This window comes from Bidens hawaiensis, unplaced genomic scaffold (genome assembly GCF_021521415.1).
Source record: "Bidens hawaiensis isolate Kalapana, Puna unplaced genomic scaffold, B.hawaiensis_p1.1 tig00036802_1, whole genome shotgun sequence".
NCBI classification, from domain to species: domain Eukaryota; kingdom Viridiplantae; phylum Streptophyta; class Magnoliopsida; order Asterales; family Asteraceae; genus Bidens; species Bidens hawaiensis.
In genome coordinates, this window is record NW_027496428.1 from 205,175 (window position 1) to 224,742 (window position 19,568).

Genomic DNA, 19,568 nt, shown 5'->3' on the forward strand with positions numbered 1-19,568 from the left:
AATTACGATTTGTTATTCTGACAGACTCTTAGAGCGCATGTTGCTGTTAAGCAGAGGATCTAAAAGTCTGAAACTGGAATTACATTTTTTTGGTAGAGTGAGCATCACAAAAATTTGGCAGTTTTTTAAGCTTCATTGTGTGTTTTAAAGTGGCTGGATGGCCTGAATATTCCCAACGTGCAAAATTTATAGGTTAAATATATTACAGTTATTGTAAATGCCCATTTCATATAGTTATTGGAGTGTAATTTTTACAAGACAAAAATCGAACCCTCTATAATCTTTCTTAAACATATGTAGAAAATGGAGCTCATAGGATGTTGGCTTTATTGTTTCTAATATTGAAATTAACATTAAAAGGCATATTCTTCATTCAATTGAGAAAAGGGTACATATAGGAAAAGATATGACAACAAAAGGAAACGAGATAAATAGCCTAAACAATAGTATCCTATATAAAAAATATATTTGATTTCCAATACTTTCCCTCAAGTTGGCGCATGTAGGTTACGAATGCCCAACTTGTCCAGTAGTGCTCGTAGAGAAGGGGAACCGAGCGGCTTGGTCAATAAATCAGCAACCTGATGCTTTGAGTTAACTGATACAGGAGTTATCACCTTTTCATCAACGCGTTCACGAAGGAAATAACAATCCATCTGCACATGTTTAGTACGTTCGTGGAAAACCGGATTATTTGCAATGTGTCTAGCAGCTTGGTTATCACAGAATAATGGTGTGGGACCATCTTGGGGAACATCTAACTCCTTTAATAACCAACGAATCCATAATACTTCACTTACACATATGCCCATCGCACGGTATTCAGCCTCTGGAGAAGAGCGAGATACAAGCGACTGTTTCTTGGATTTCCAAGAAATTGGTGCCCCTCCGAGAAGAAGCAGATATCCCGTTCTTGATCGTCTACTAAAAGGGCAGCCAAGCCAATCAGAATCACTATAGGCAACCAATTTGACACCTCCGTCTTTAGGCAAAAGAATGCCTTGCCCAACCGTGGTCTTTAGGTACCGCAGTACCCTGATTGCAGCATCCATGTGTGTCTTTCTTGGATCTGCAACGAATTGGCTAAGGACATTTACAGAGTATGCAATGTCCGGCCGAGTGGCTTGTAAGTAAATCATACGCCCCACTAGGCGTCGGTACTGATGTGCATCAACTTTCTCATCTTCTTCACATTTATTAAGCTTTAGTTGTGGCTCCATAGGGAACGGACTGGGTCGGCATCCTAGAAGCCCGCTATCTTCAAGGATGTCTAAGGTATACTTTCTCTGAATAAGTAGCAAACCCTCTGATGTTCTTGCAACTTCAATGCCCAAAAAATATTTCAAACCAAGGTCTTTTATGCTAAATTTTTTATTAAGGTGTGACTTCGTTTGTTTTATCCTTTTCTCATCATTTCCCACAATTATTACATCATCTACATATATGAGAACAACTACTATGGTATCACCATCCTTGTAAATGAATAAGGAGTGGTCAGGCTTCGATTGTTTGTATCCAAGCTTGATTAACGTACCGGTGAATTTGTGATACCAATTGCGCGACGCCTGTTTTAAGCCATAGATCGACTTCTTAAGCTTGCAAACTTATGTTTCATCTTTCTTTGCAAATCCCTGAGGTATTTTCATATAAAATTCCTCTTCCAAATCACCATGTAGGAACGCATTATTGACATCAAGTTGTTGGATTTGCCACCCTCGCTTAACGACAATAGCAAGGAGAGTCCTTACGGTTACCAATTTAGCAACTGGTGCAAAAGTGTCATGATAGTCCACACCCTCCAGTTGCGTGTAACCCTTTGCCACAAGCCTCGCTTTGTATCTTTCGACTTCTCCGTTGGGTTTGAACTTAACTTTGTACACCCATTTCGAATCGATTGCTTTCTTTCCCTTTGGTAAATTCTCAAGAATCCATCTTCCATTTTGTTCGAGTGCTTGAATTTCCTTTTGCATAACTTTTCTCCAATTCTCATTTTGTGAAGCCTGGTAGAAATTCTTCGGCTCATCATGAATTTTGATGGCCGATAAGAATGCCTTGTGATTGTTAGAAAACTTTTCATATGAAATATAATTGGATAAAGGATGTACCGTGGAGGAATCTTGATTGGAATCGGGTTGCGTCAGGTCGACCGAAAGGGGAGCTGAACTTGATAGTCACTCAAATATTTTGGTGCAGTTCGTTGTCTTTTCTCTCTTCTTTCTTAGGTTGAACCTGAATCTCAGGCTGTTCGACAACATCGCCATTGAGTTGTTGAGCTTCTTTATCACTCCCTAGCATGTCTATATTACTTTGCATGTTTCTGTCAATTTCAAGAGAGGTGTTAGTGGTAGTAGAATTATCTTCAAAAGTGATTTCTTCAAGTGGGTCTTCTTCTATTTCATCGATTAGAACTCCCCCTTGCGCTGCATTGTCAAATTCATGGCAATTGTGTTGACAATCATGGCACTGAGTGATGGGATCCATGTGCTCGAAAATTTCGGGTTCATTTCTTATGAATTTCGGTTCAACTTTAGAAAAGGGAAATGTGTTTTCGTAAAATCTCACATCCCGAGTAACTACTATTTTCTTTTGTTCGAGATCATAGATTCAATTCAATTCAATTGGTATCTCAATAATAAGAGAGTTGTTGAGTCAAAGATTTGACCTAAGAGAAGTATACGGAATATTGGAATCTTCTCAACCTCCTCAGAATTCGCTAAGGATGGAATTCGAGAACACTTGGATTCCCGGGCAGGGTTTTCATACCCTAGCAAGATATTTTGACCACCGGGCAAGGTTATCTTCTAGAATTCTTCTTAAGTGCGTATCCGAGCAGGGTTCACCAATTAGTGTATATCCAAGCAAGGTTCACTAGTTAGTATATACCCGGGCAGGGATCACTTTATCTAGCAAGTTTGTTCTTCATAGCAAAGTAAGGTTTACATCATAGTAGACTCTTGGCTAACCAAGCTCATGAAACCAAGTGATTGGAAGATCGGGCAAGGTATTCATTAATAATAATAGTGGTCCGAGTAAGCTTGATGTGTAATGAAATATCTCAAGTAACATCAGGCAGGGTTCAACTCAAGCAGGTTTTAGTGCTACCGAGCACACTTTGCTAATAAGCTATTTCCTAGTAAGGATTTGAAGGGACCATTGAAGAACAAGGTTGCTCGTAAGATCATATCGGGCAAAGTCTGATATAATCAAGAGGATTGAAGTCTGCTAAGTGAGTATTTGGAAAATACTCCAAGTAAAGCCCACCCGGAAAACTGTTCCCGGGCACACTTCTAGGTTACCAAGTGTAATGGAAGGCAGAGCACACAGTCTACTCGGAAAAGTTTACTGCTACAAAGCCTACCCGGAAAACTTGTTTTATACTTAATATAGTTTTGAATATGTAATTTGAATATGTTTTAATTATTTAGGGTTTCTAGAAGGAATGACAACTGTCAGGAGGTGGCAGGCCTATGAATAGATTAATTTAGGGCACGCCTCCTGACGGACAACCTCATTAATTCAGAGAGAATATTTGTGAGTGTGACGGCTATCCTAAAATCGTACGGATATAACTTTCCCATCAAGAAATTCTAAATCGATTATAGTTTGTATGATTTATATTATATAAATGGAAATCTTTTGAGTGAATCTTGTGTGTTAGTTACCTTTGATTAATTGTTCAGCAACTTCACTGTTTGTTATTGATTCCACCTTTAGCAAACGGTTTTCTTTCCAAAAATTGCAACCCGTCATTAACTCTCTTGTCAACACAATAGTTTGTGTGAGTTATGACTTAATTTGTTTACGATCTACCAAGAATCAGGGACCTGACAAGTGGTATCAGAGCTGTGTCACTGTTATTTTAGTAAGAAATTTGTTGCTGATTGAAGATCTGATGAACAATGACGTAAGCATGAAGAACAATGACGTAAGCAGAACACTGTTCCATTGGAGAGTGATGTCAGCTGCTATGTTCTTCTTTTCCGTCCATATCTACAATTTTCCGGTGTTTTCATTTCCTTATTTCAATTAGAGTTTGAATATTTACTTCTAAATCTTGTTCTAGTCGCACTAGATTCATCAGATCTGAAAAACCGGTTCTCAGATCTGATTGTTTTTAAAATCTGTCTTTTTCAAATTAACTGTTTTTGTTTTTCAAAATGTCTGGTTACGAAGATCAAGAGGTGTCTACTAATAAGATTCCTAGACTTTATGGATAGGAAAACTTCACAAAATGGAAGGTCTTATTTGAAGCAGCAGTTTGCTATAATGATGTGGATATGTGGAAGTCAATTAAGAATGGTCCACAAGACACTACTGAGAGTGCAAATGCAGCTGCAACTGCAGCTGTGCCAGAAAGAATGAGGAAAGTAGATGATAGGGCCTTAGCCATGATAAAGCTAGGACTGTCATGGGAAATATTGATCAAGGTTGCACATCACACCACAACTAAGGTTATGTATGATGCAATCCTTGAAATGTTTGAGGGAAACGCTGAGTTGAAGAACATCAAAAATCAAAGGCTCAAGCAACAGCTAGAGAGATTTAAATACAAGGATGGAGAGAGATTGAAGTCAATTCTAGAAAGATTTTTAGCAATTGTGAATGAGCTAAGAACAACTGACTATGTAATGACTGCTTTTTACTTGAATACCAAGCTGCTCAACTCAATGCCTAAGGAATGGTACACTACCTGCAAATTCATCCTTCAAAAGCCCAATTTCAATGATTTGAAAATGGATGATGTAGTGTGCTTCCTTCAGGCTTCAGAAATTGAAATGATTGAAAATGAGATGGTCAAAGAAGAGAAGCCATGTTTCCAGGTCACCAATACTCTCATTGCACCTATGGGCAACTTGTCAACCAAAAACTAACAACAGATTCCCATCATAGAAGAACCAGTTGAGCATGGTGTTGATACACCAAGTCTTTTGTTAGCAGTAGCATAAGGCACCATGGGAACCAACAAAGGTTCAATGTCCAACTAATTGATGATACTGATTCTGCATCAATGGCAAATGGACATGTACCTTACACTGGTGGTGGAAATGGCCAAGGAAGTGAAACACAGGCTTTGTTCTCCATGTTTACAGAATCATACAATGCTTTTGTAGCAAAGAATCTGATTCATACCAGTGTCATCCAGGATGACCTTGAGCAGATAGATGCTGATGATTTGGAGGACAAGGATTTGAAATGGAAAGCAGCCATGTTGGCTCTTAGAAGCAAGAGGTTATTCTACAAGACTGGTAGATCACTTTTGTCAGGGCCTAATGAAAGAATTGGATTAGATAAGTCAAAATCCATTTGCTATAACTGCCAACAGCCTGGTCATTTTACCAGAGAATGTAACATGCCAAGAAATTTCAGATGAACCAAATCCAAAACCAGTCAAGAAATCAGCAGCATCAATATCAACAGAACCAGCAGAGAACCAACAATCCCAACAACAACAATAACTTCAACAACTATAATCCCAACTTCAACAACTTTCAGCCTCAAATGAACAATCATCATCAAGTTGTGCCTCAGAATCAAAATTTTAAAAGAAACAACAACCAAAACCTTCAAACTATTCCAAACAACACAATCCCAACCAACCAAAATCAGCCCAGAAATCAAGGAAATGTGGCTGTAACTACACAGCATGAGGATAATTTTGATTGTAGCAATCATGAAGAAGACATTGCAGATGACATCAAGAGAGAAAATGCGGCATTTATGGCCTTGATTGAGAAAGAAGTAGGATCTTCATCTCAGGTACAGTCTGCTCCGACTGTTGATTTAAATGAAATTATCAATGATTTAAAAACAAAAGTAAGCAAGCTGGAAAGTGAGTGTTTGTGACAATCGTCAATTTCAGGTTAACTCCGTTAACTCAACTCCGTAAATTCAAACTTAAAGATCATTGAATCTATAACGCACACCTCATTACATTTAAACTAGGGTTTAAATGACGCTTAACACTTACTACATGTGTAGTCTTTCGGGAATTGCACCGAAACGCAAACGAGTTGACGCAAACGATTGGTGAATAAACGAAAAACGTCAAAACAATAATTATGTGATAATCATGTGTTAGACTTATGTGTTATGTGATAACATTGTTATAAACGTTAACTCAATGTGCTAGAACTAGTTAATTAAGCTAGAAAAGTAACATTTGGAAGTTGAGGGACTAAAGTGTAACATGTTATTATTATTAATAACAAAAAACCCTAACTCTCTCTTTCCCTTTCTCTCTCAAAAACCCGACGGCACCTCACCCCCCTCCCCTCTTGCGATCGGCAGCCATACATCACCACCATACCACCCTTGTTTGATCTTGGTTTTCATAATTGAAGCATCCTACACTCGTTTCTAAGCACCTTTCGCGTTTCTCTTGGATATCTCTGCGTTTTTAAGGTATATATATGAAACCCTAACTATTGAATATCATATATTAAGTGTTTTATGATTGATTATGGCTAGAGGATGATTAATTATGTGTTAGTGATTGATATTGATAGTCATATGTGATTTTGAACGGTGAAAGATTGATGACTCATTAATTGTTTGTAAACCCTAAAGGGTTACTACTGATTTTTATGATTAATAATGTTTATTGTGTGTTTTGAGTTATGTCATATGCTTAGGATGCATGTAAGATGATTGTTTATGCTTGCTGAGTTTGACAGCAGTGATTGTTAAAATTGAACGGTGTCTAACTTGTTGAGTATATAAGCAAACTAATCTAATTATGAGTCTACAAGGTAGTACTCTGAGTCTAGTTTTCAGAGAGTCCAACCACGCCTAATTTGGAGGTTTTTTGATTGGTCAAACGATTTAAATGCGATTAAAGGTCAAAACTGGTACTGGACAGATTGTAAGTTATGATTAGACAACTGTAACTAAATGTTAATGTAATAATTGGATGAGATTATTGATACTACAGTAAACTAGGTTGAGTCTAGTTTCTAAAGAATATAAATTTGCAATTTTTGGAAGTGTAAAAGTTAACCTTTATGATTTTACAAAAACGTTGTGCAAAGCTGAGTTGTTAGACCTGCTGTTAGGTTGTTTTGTAAATATTATATCTCATGAACTACGAGACCAATTGGGTTGGTTCCACTTCTGGAAAATGACTTGTTGAGTTAGGAACCTAACCAAAGTGGTCTTGCATCTGTTGGATTTTTCATTTAACGGGAATATCAAATAACATTCTGTTGCGCATGAATTTGACTGTTATGAGTTTGCTGTAATGTTTTGATCATTGTGAGAAACTTATGTGGAATAAAAATAAAATAAAACATGTTCTGGAAACCTAATACATGTATGCTTTTGTGATGATTTTTGATGAATTAATTGAGATGCTATGATCGGTGGAATAGTATAATCTTTCAAGTAGAATTCTGTCTCGGTAAAGTTAACTGCCGAACTTTGTGAAAATGCATGAAAAGTGCTAGTTGCTAGTTAATTGTTATATTTTGACCAAATTGCCCCTGCGGGGAATACTTGCTAAATAAGTGTGGTATTTTGACCAAATTGCCTCTGCGGGGAATAGTTGCTAGTGATATACGTTTTTAATACATGACACGTAAATAATTGTTCACACACGTATCGTATCACAAATGTACTCGTTAAGTCACACACGATTCACAAACAAACACGAAACGTATCTTGTGATTAGGAATTATGTGCCGGGTCTAGAGACTCGATATTAGTTCAGATACTTAGAAAATCTCCTTGTTATTTTTAGAACGCTAGAGAGAGTTTTCTGTGACACGCATCACTTGGTGATTTATTTTGGGAATTCTTCGCAAACAGTGAGTTCACTTACCCCTTTTAAACTGTTTTCAAACGCTTTTCACTTTGGGGAGATAACATACTCCGAAAACGCTTTTAAGATTTTGTTAATATAAATTATATATCACTTGTAAAGACTAAGTGGCAAACGCAATAACTAAAGTCCTTCATTCACATCGAACCGTTTAATATTGGATAATAGCGAGTCATTGTTGAGTAGTACTACTGGGTTTGACAAACCCCACCCAACGCTAAACTCGACTGGAGGTCGAGTGGGTGTAATCTTTGCTAAACACATACCATGGTCGGGATAGACCTGGTGGCAAAGCAATTGATAAACAGTCAGCTTCGGTGTCGAACACTTAGTAATACTTGTTTTATAGGCTAGCTACCTATAGATATATAATTGACATAACACTATCTGGTAACGCAAAACGCTTAACGCAAAATGCTGAACGCAAAACGCTTAACGCAAAACGCTGAACGCAAAACGCTGAACGCAAAACGCTGAACGCAAAACGCTTTATTTTATATAAACTTGTGAACTCACCAACCCCGTGTTGACACTTTTAGTATGTTATTCTCAGGTAGCCGAGGCGGGCGCGCGGTTTAGGATCATGCATTGCTTGAAACACTTTTAATTATGCAAACTTATTTTAAACTGTTATCATTTGGTTTTTAAGTCGTCCTGCGTGACGCAACATTGGTTTCTATGGTTTTACGCTTCCGCACTTATTTTCATTTAAACGTTTTTATGGTTTGATTATAACTAATGATTCCGATCCTGTTAGTTCACACACTCTGACGGTAAAACTCCGTTAGTGGATTTTGAGGGTGTGACAGATTGGTATCAGAGCCATTGGTTATAGCGAACTAGAAGCTGCATGCATACTAGACTATAACCGCGACGACCCATTAGTTATAATGATACGCACTGCATATGTTTGTGTAGTCTTTGTAATCTTATCTCTTTACCTCTTTCACTCATACGCGCGCATACACGGCTTACCTGTAAGGATGTCGACGCTAGCATCATCACCATCCGATCAGATGACTCATGCCCATGGGAAGGAACCGCAGTTCCCCACCTCATCGCCACCCCGTGTAGTACCGGAACTCGAAGCTCCTGCACCGAAGAGGTATCGCTTATCCGGAGGCATGTACGAAAACGAAGTTAGCTGGGATTGGTACCCTAATATGATTAGGCGTATGGTTTATCGCGAACAAGTTCCCCCGCTACCCCACCCGAACCACCCTGCTTACCCCAACACCCTACCACCCATAACCGAACCTGTAGAGCGAGTTCTCGCAGCTGTTGTTTCTTGTTTGGAGCGTGATGTTGGTTACATGCGCTATACGAGAGCGAACGTATCCGGACTGTTAAAGGATGGAACCGAAAATAAAGAGGAAATTTCCCGCCTGACAGCGGCCATGAAGGAAATGCAAGAGGCTAGTGATCAACAGATGAAGATTTTGAGAAAGATGCAAGCCGAGATGATAGACTTGCAAGAACAACTCCAAGTAGCAAGGACTCGAACTGAGATAGCTTTAGAGTGTTGCGATGTCTTACAAATGCAAATTGCTCAGAACACAGCCGAACCTGAGGGAGAGCCTGAGGCAGGGCCTGAAGAGGAACTCGAAGAAGATCCCGAAGAGGAGCCTGAGGAAGATCCCGAGGAGGAACTCAAAGAGGAACCGGAGGAAGAACCGGCTGAGCTGGAGGCACACTCAGAGGTGTCCTCGGACGATGACTTCTGAGAATGATAACACCTAGATGTCTGGAAGAAACGCTGGACACGGACGTGGCAACATCAACTTGACTGCAGCAGAACTCCAAACTCTGCTGAACGACCATGCGGCGGCCGCTCTAGCCGCACATGTTCAGAACCAGGCTGGAGGTCCAATTGGAACGTGTACCTTCAAGAATTACCTTGACTGCAAGCCCAGTACGTTTAAGGGCACCGAGGGAGCTATAGGCTTTCTGTGTTGGGCTGAGAAGGCCGAATCGGCGTTTGAGATGTGTAATTGTCCCCCTGCCAGTAGGGTCAAATTTGCTGCTGGAACACTCGAAGATTCTGCCCTCACTTGGTGGAATTCAAACGTGCAGATGCTTGGATTGGAACTGGCTAACGTTATGAACTGGGAGGAGTTCAAGAACATGATGCGAGAAGAGTACTGTCCTAGGGAGGAGATTGCAAAGTTGGAATCCGAGTTTTGGTCATTGAAGATGGTGGGTTCGGAAATCGAAGCCTACACCACCCGTTCTCACGAGTTAGCGGTGATGTGTCCACGGATGGTAGACCCGCCAAGTAAGAGGATTGAAATGTATATTGATGGGTTAGCACCACAAATTCAAGGCATGGTGACGTCTTCCAGACCAGCCACGATTCAACAAGCGATTCGGTTAGCTCACAAACTAACGGATCAAGCAGTGACCCAAGGTGCGTTACCACCTAGGGGTTCAACCACTAAAGCCCGTGACAACCCGAGTACTGACAATAGCAGCAACAACAACCCGAGCTATGGAAAGAGAAAGTTTGACAACACCAGATCCTCATCCTCGAACCCCCCACAGCAACACCACAACCGTAAGCCCGAATTCACTCGGAGCTTCAACAATCAGAGTCAAAACAACAATAACAACGGTGGCGGGCAGGGTTCGAACGGATATGCTGGGAAATATCCGAAGTGCAACAGGTGCAACTATCATCATGCTGGCCCGTGTGACCGTGTCAAGTGACTGAGATGCGGAAAAATGGGTCACCAGGCAAAGGAATGTTGAGGAGACCTTGCGGCAAAGGGTGCTCCTAAACCACCCATGACAACCAAGGGATGTTATGAGTGTGGACAAGAGGGACATTTTAAGAAAGACTGCCCCAAGTTGAAACAGAACGACAACAATGAAGGTAATGGAAGTGGCAGTGGTGGTGGAAACAATGGAAAAAGGAAGAGCTTATGTCATATGCTTAGGATGCATGTTAGATGATTGTTTATGCTTGCTGAGTTTGACAGCAGTGATTGTTAAAATTGAACGGTGTGTAACTTGTTGAGTATATAAGCAAACTGATCTAATTATGAGTCTACAAGGTAGTACTCTGAGTCTAGTTTTCAGAGAGTCCAACCACGCCTAATTTGGAGGTGTTTTGTTTGGTCAAAAGATTTAAATGCGATTAAAGGTCAAAACTGGTACTGGACAGATTGTAAGTTATGATTAGAAAACTGTAACTAAATGTTAATGTAAGAATTTGTTGAGATTATTGATACTACAGTAAACTAGGTTTAGTCTAGTTTCTAAAGAATAAAAATTTACAATTTTTGGACGTGTAAAAGTTAACCTTTATGATTTTACAAAAACGTTGTGCAAAGCTGAGTTGTTAGACCTGCTGTTAGGTTGTTTTGTAAATATTATATCTCATGAACTAAGAAACCAATTGGGTTGGTTCCACTTCTGGAAGTTGACTTCTTGAGTTAGGAACCTAACCCATGTGGTCTTGCATCTGTTGGATTTTTCATTTAACGGGAATTTCAAATAACATTCTGTTGCGCATGAATTTGACTGTTATGAGTTTGCTGTAATGTTTTGATCATTGTGAGAAACCTATGTGGAATAAAAATAAAATAAAACATGTTCTGGAAACCTAATACATGTATGCTTTTGTGATGATTTTTGATGAATTAATTGAGATGCTATGATCGGTGGAATAGTATAATATTTCAAGTAGAATTCTGTCTCGGTAAAGTTAACTGCCGAACTTTGTGAAAATGCATGAAAAGTGCTAGTTGCTAGTTAATTGTTATGTTTTGACCAAATTGCCCCTGCGGGGAATACTTGCTAAATAAGTGTGGTATTTTGACCAAATTGCCCCTGCGGGGAATAGTTGCTAGTGATATACGTTTTTAATACATGACACGTAAATAATTGTTCACACACGTATCGTATCACAAATGTACTCGTTAAGTCACACACGATTCACAAACAAACACGAAACGTATCTTGTGATTAGGAATTATGTGCCGGGTCTAGAGACTCGATATTAGTTCCGATACTTAGAAAATCTCCTTGTTGTTTTTAGAACGCTAGAGAGAGTTTTCTGTCACGCGCATCACTTGGTGATTTATTTTGGGAATTCTTCGCAAACAGTGAGTTCACTTACCCCTTTTAAACTGTTTTCAAACGCTTTTCACTTGGGGGAGATAACATACTCCGAAAACGCTTTTAAGATTTTGTTAATATAAATTATATATCACTTGTAAAGACTAAGTGGCAAACGCAATAACTAAAGTCCTTCATTCACATCGAACCGTTTAATATTGGATAATAGCGAGTCATTGTTGAGTAGTACTACACCCAACGCTAAACTCGACTGGAGGTCGAGTGGGTGTAATCTTGGCTAAACACATACCATGGTCGGGATAGACCTGGTGACAAGGCAAATGATAAACAGTCAGCTTCGGTGTAGAACACTTAGTAATACTTGTTTTATAGGCTAGCTACCTATAGATATATAATTGACATAACACTATCTGGTAACGCAAAACGCTTAACGCAAAACGCTGAACGCAAAACGCTTAACGCAAAACGCTGAACGCAAAACGCTTAACGCAAAACGCTTAACGCAAAACGCTTTATTTTATATAAACTTGTGAACTCACCAACCCCGTGTTGACACTTTTAGTATGTTATTCTCAGGTAGCCGAGGCGGGCACGCGGTTTAGGATCATTCATTGCTTGAAACACTTTTAATTATGCAAACTTATTTTAAACTGTTATCATTGGGTTTTTAAGTCGTCCTGCGTGACGCAACATTGGTTTCTATGTTTTACGCTTCCGCACTTATTTTCATTTAAACGTTTTTATGATTTGATTATAACTAATGATTCCGATCCTGTTAGTTCACACCCTCTGACGGTAAAACTCCGTTAGTGGATTTTGAGGGTGTGACAGTGTTTTAGGAAACAAAGTATCATCATGGGTATGAGGCTAGTGAGCTGATCAGTGAAGAAAGGATGAAAAGTTTAGAAGATGACTGTGTAAGTAGTTACAGAGCTCAGAAAAGGTACACCACTGATATAGAAGGGTTGAGGAAAATGATTGTTGAAGAAAAGGTGCAGAACACAAAACTGTAGGTTGAAAATGAATTTTTGAAGAGCTTGGTCTCCATAGGAAACATTTGTGGTATTCTAAACCAAGTAAAAGAGGAAGACAAATACAAAGCAGTTCCACCACCATTCAACAACAACTTTATGCCAAAAGTTGATAACGAGAAAAGAGATGCATATCTACAACAATTCAGAGATGTCTTTCAAGACAAAGAAGAGTTTGTTGATTTGTACAAAAATGTTGAGGTGAATGAAAAAGGAGAATTTGTGGTAAAGGAAGAAGTGAAAGAAGACAAGTCAATTGGAGTTCAAGTCTCTAAAGATGACTTTGATTCTGTTGATCTGAATCAAGATGATTTGAGTGAGTTAAGTGATCAGATTACTGATGAAGAAATCAAGGCTGCTGAAAAAGGAAGAAAGGTAAAGAAACCAAAGTCAACAGACAAACTTCCTTTGCTACCTCCAGTAACTCCAAAAATGAAGAAACATAATGAAAGAATGAGGACAGAACATGTATCTGTTGATATATGTGAGAGAAAGAAGGTAAGCTACAATGCAGTCAGGCCACCAAGCAAGGTTGTATTGGAGAGGATAAGTAAAAACAAAAAGAAAAGAGAAACTGAAGAAGTTAATGTTAAGAACTTTATTCCATTTTACCCTATTTTCTCTAGTCATGAGGTGTTTGACATTGGGGAGGTGGAAATCATGGAAGAATATGAGAAAAGGCAGTCGAGACATAGAGAAAGTCAAGATGAAGAACCTTTGAATATGCGGAAAATTGTGTTTGTCAAAAGCAAGATTGAAAGACAAGACATCAAGATTGAGGAATTTGTTCCTTTCTCAATTGATTTTGACAGTCTAAGAACTCAGAAGACACTTGGAGTCAAAGCACCTAGACCAAGTGAAAGGATCAAAAAGGGAAGTGATCATGAAAAATACAAGGGAAAAGTTTGTTGCAAGAAATGTGATGAGTATGGTCATCACACAGATTCTTGTAATGAGAGACTCAAATTCAAGCATTTTCATGTCCCAAATGAGACAAAGTATGGACAAGACTTTGTTCTGTACAAACAAAAGTATGATGAATACCTACGAAAGGGAAAGGTGTGTGAAGAAGAGGCATTGAGTGAAGATAGTTTGAAACCATCAGTAGAGACCAAGAAACATGTAGCTGAACAAGCTAAAAAGAGCAGATTTCCTAAGAAGCATGAGAAAGTTGTCAAAAAGAACTTTCAGCCCTTGAGAATCATCCCTAAACTAGACACACAATCAGTCAAGTCTGATAGCTCTCTAGGATCACCAAATAGTGAGAAGACATGAATCAGAGGTATCTTTCCTAGAAAGAAACCAAGTGAACTTACTGGTGATGAGAAGTTTTTATTGAAACATGGTTATGAACCTCAAGGATAAGGTTAAGGCTAAGGTGGATAAAGTTGTTGATGTAAGAGATTACTCAGAAAAGAAAGACTATGTAGTTCAAGAGCATGACATTGCACAAGAAGAATGCCAGAGCACAACCTCATTTGTTAAAATTCCAATAGAGTGTGGCTATGAAATATGGTACATGGATAGTGGATGTTCTAGGCACATGACTTGTGACAGGAGGTCACTTGTTGAAGAAAAGTTTGAAGGTCCTGTGGCATTTGGGAGTGATGAGAATGGTGGAAAGATAGTTAGAAGGGGAATTTTAACAAATGGAAAGGTTTCTTTTGATATTGTGTTTCATGTTGAAGGACTAAAGTATAATCTGCTAAGCATATCACAAATGTGTGATAAGGGTTACAAAGTTGGTTTTGATGACTCACACTGTTTCATCCTAAAACCTGAATTTGTAATCCCACCTGAAATGATACTGATGATGGCCCCAATAAATGGCAACCTATATGAGCTTAATATGCAAGAAGCTGTTTCAAGGGGTGGCACATGTTTTGTTTCCAAAGCCACTAAAAATGAGTCAAAATTGTGGCATAGGAAATTGTGTCATGTGAATCTGAAAAACATGAACAGACTTGTGAAAGGTGAGCATGTAATTGGCTTACCTACAAGAGAGTTCAAATTGGAAGATCATTGTAGTTCATGCCAGAAAGGCAAGCAACACAAATCTTCTTATAAGACAAAGCTCATCAACTCAATTGATCAAGTACATGAATTACTTAACATGGATCTTTTTGGTCCTGTGAGTGTGCCAAGTATAGGGAAGAAAAGATATTGTCTTGTGATCATTTTTTATTACTCAAGATATACTTGGGTTTATTTCCTAAGTACAATGGATGAGACTACAGAGCTGATTAAGGGTTGTGTGACAATGATTGAGAACAAAATGAGTAAGAAGGTTAAAATTATGAGAAGTGATAATGGTACTGAGTTCAAAAATGGAGTCATGGAAGAATTTTGTGCAGGAAAGTGAATACTTCAGCAATTCTCAGCTCCTAGAACTCCTGAACAAATTGGTGTTACAGAACGAAGAAACAGGACACTTATTGAAGCTGCAAGAATCATGTTAGAATATGCTAATCTACTAGTTACATTTTGGGTAGAAGCAATAAATATTGCCTGCTATGTTCATAATAGGGCACGCCTCCTGACGGACAACCTCATTAAATCGGAGAGAATATTTGTGAGTGTGACGGTTGTCCTAGAATCGTACGGATATAACTTTCCCATCAAGAAACCCTAAATCAATTATAGTTTGTATAATTTATATTATATAAATGGAAATCTTTTGAGTGAATCTTGTGTTTTAGTTACCTTTGATTAATTGTTCAGCAACTTCACTGTTTGTTATTGATTCCGCCTTTAGCAAACAGTTTTCTTTCCAAAAATAGCAACCCGTCATTAACTCTCTTGTCAACACAATAATTTGTGTGAGTTATGACTTGATTTGTTTACGATCTACCAAGAATAGGGGACATGACAAGTGGTATCAGAATAGGGTACTTATCAACAAAAGGCATAACAAGACACCATATGAAATTTTCTTTAATAGAAAGCCATATATCAAGTTTTTGAAGCCTTTTGGATGCAAATGTTTTCTTCTAAACAGCAGGGATTACTTGAACAAGTTTCAAACAAAATCCTTGGACTGTTTCTTTGTTGGATATTCTACACACTCAAATCATTAAGAGTATATGTGAAAGACCATTTGAGTGTTATTGAATCATCTGACATCATCTTTAATGAAAATCAGTTCAACACAGTTGATGGTGCAGCATGGTTGTTTGATCATGAGAAATTGATAAGGTCTTTCAAGATTTATCTTGAAGACTTTGATGACCCATTCTACAAGCCCAGTGTGATTGAAGAGAAAAAGAATAAAACATTGGACTTAGAAGAGTTGTGGAAGAAGGTTGCTAGTAAAGAAAAGGAGTATACATTTGTGAAGGTTCCCTCAAGTTATATTGATGAACAAGTTCAAGACAATGATCAAGGGAACAATCACAGTCCAGAACAAGATCATGCAGATATCAATCAGGACAATCAAGAAGTGCAGAATGATCAAGTTCAGACTGAGGGAAACCCAAGCAACCAAACAAATGAAGAGGAAGCTGTAACTACAGCAAGGTTTCAAGATCTGTTTGAAAGATTGAATATGGAAAACAATGGTGCATCCACTTGAAGACAGAACAATTAAGAAACACAAGAGTTTCATGATGCAGAAACTGAATTGATCATTGATGTACCAGAACTCAGTGAATCAAATCTTGACACAATTGTGTCTGCTGATATGATAGTTCAAACCCCTTATATTGAAAAGAATCATCCCTCTGAAAACATCATTGGAAATATACATGAAAAAGTTACAAGAAGCCATTTTGAATCTGCAAACATCTGTTTGTACTCCTGCTTTCTATCCCAAATAGAACCAAAGAACATTGTTCAAGCTTTAAAGGACAATAGTTGGGTGGAGGCAATGCAGGAGGAATTGGCACAGTTCAGAGATCTACATGTTTGGGATCTTATTGATAGGCCAAGAAACAGGTATGCAATTGGAACAAAATGAGATTTTAGAAACAAAAGGGATGAGAGGGGCTTAGTGATTAAGAATAAAGCTAGGCTTGTGGCACTAGGATGCCATCAGGAGGAAGGAATAGACTTTGAGGAAATCTTTACACCAGTTGCAAGACTTGAGGCTATCAGGATTTTTCTTGTATATGTTGCCTCAAAGAACATTAAGGATTTCCAGCTTGATGTCAAGTCTGCATTCCTAAATGGCAAGATTGATGAAGAGGTGTATGTTGCTCAACCTCCAGGTTTTGAGGATGCAATGTATCCAAACAGGGTGTATAAGTTAAATAAAGCCCTATATGGATTGCATCAAGCTCCTAGAGCATGGTATGATGAGCTGTCAAATCATCTTCTTGAAAATGGTTTTCAAAGGGGAGCCATTGACAAGACACACTTCTACAAAATAAAGGGATCAGATTTACTACTGTTACAAGTCTATATGGATGATATCATCTTTGGTTCAACAAATGAACAAATCTGTATGGAGTTTGAAGGGGTAATGAAATCCAAATACGGCATGAGCTCTATGGGAGAAATGAACTTCTTTCTTGGACTGCAAGTTCAACAGAAAACTGAGGGGATTTTCATTTACCAAACTAAATATGTGCAGGACATTTTGAGTAAGTTCAAATGTCATGAATATAAAACAGCTTCAACCCCAATGGACACAAAAGAAAAGATGATTGCTGATGAAAAGAGGGTGCCTGTGGATGAGCATGAATATAGAGCCAAAATTGGGTCCCTGATGTACCTAACTGCTACAAGACCTGACATTATGTATGTTGTGTGTGTCTGTGCAAGATTCCAATCAAGTCCAAAAGTCTCCCACATGGATGCTGTCAAGAGAAATTTTAGATATTTGAAGGGAAGACCAGACTTAGGAATTTGGTATCCAAAGAACCAGTCTTTTGATCTGATTGCCTACACAGACAGTGATTATGATGGCTGTAACATGAGCAGGAAGTCAACTTCAGGTGGACGTCAATTTTTGGGTGACAGGCTAGTGTCATGGCAATGCAAGAAGCAGACAACCGTCTCAATCACAACTGCAGAAGCTGAATACATTGTTGCATCTGCTTGCTGTGCACAAGTTCTCTGGATTCAGAACCAAATGTTGGACTATGGTTTGAATTTTCTGAATACCCCTGTTTTTATTGATAATACTGCTGCATATTTTACTGTTAAAAATCCAGTTCAACATTCTAAGACTAGGCACATTGAAATCAGACATCACTTCATAAGAGATTGTAGTGAAAAACGTTTGATTGAAATGAAAAGAGTTGATACATGTGACAATTTGGCAGACCTATTCACCAAACCACTTGATAGAACCAGGTTCAACTTTCTTCTGAAAGCCCTGGGAATGATCTACTCTGATGAGGTCTGATTGATGATGCATGCTAGTTGTGTGCCTCTATGTGCTAATTTATTATATAGTTAGAGGTCCCACAAATTGAATGTTGTGTGAATGTGCATGAGTATGATACTTGTTATGTTGACTGATATGTGCTTAAGTGATTATCTGTGCAAATTAGGTATCATTAATGCTTATGTTTTGCTTGTCAGTTAACTGCTGTTGATATCAAGATAAGTAGTGATTTATATTGTCAAAATTGATATTTACTTGTATGATGTCATGATTAATTGCTTGAATATGTGCTTTATCTGATCTTTTATTGTTGTTAAGATAGGATAGACCTTGAATGTCAGTGCTGTCTACTTATCTTGATGATATCATGTTTGATTGAGATTTGATTATGTGTGACAAATTTTGTGTCAAAATGAGTCTTATGTCAAAATTAAATGATAAAATGAATTTTCTAATGAATTTTGCATAATCACTTTATTTTGGTCAAAACTTGAGCAAGTTGTTAATGGTGCTGAGATATGATAAGACTATTCAGTTCAAGCTTTGGAGAAGCTTAAAAGAAGGTTTTTAATGAAAAGTCTCAAGGAGTTATTCTTGCTAAAAATTATGTCATTTGCGCAATTAGATGGACATACACTTGTGTATGTTTGGTCCTATAATCTGAATAGATTTAAACAATATCCATTAAGAAAACTGAAAGCATTTGGGGCAATTATAACTTGTTTTCTATTCCTCCACTTAAAACTATGTCAATAGCTCTGACTTTGAAAAGACATATATTCACATGTATGTTTGGTCCTGTTGACCACTTGTGGTCAAACAGGATAGTCATTTACCTGCCAATTAAGAGAAATTGGGGTGATTGAATATTATACTGAATTTTAATTTGAGAAATGATAGTACATTGACTACTTAGCCAATCATATCGATTTAATAGGCTGAAAGAACACTTAGTATAGTCATTAACATGTATGGTTGCTTTCTCATGATGTGTAAAATCTAAGCTGATATAAACATAATGAATATGCTAATCTTTATGTGGAGATACATAGTTGTCTTTGCAAGTCTCAACATAAATCTCTCCAAATGATAGGCAGAAAAGTGACTACCCAGTCATACACAAGCCTGTTGTTATTTGGTCAACCAAAAATGAAACATCTTTAAATATGACAAAGAACATACTTTAAGAAAATTTGAAAAAATATCAAAATCAAGGGGAAGAATGAATAAATCAACCAAAAGTTGATAAGTGTTTTAAATATTTTATCAAACAAGAGGGTTACAACTAAGAACTACTAAGATGTTTACAAAT

At 38.0% G+C, this 19,568-nt stretch overlaps 1 pseudogene; it reads right to left on the bottom strand.

Moving 5' to 3' along the window:
* Positions 1-488: 488 nt before the first annotated feature.
* Positions 489-1,220, bottom strand: LOC143588839 (secreted RxLR effector protein 161 pseudogene; annotated as a pseudogene).
* Between the last annotated feature and the right edge of the window lie 18,348 nt (positions 1,221-19,568).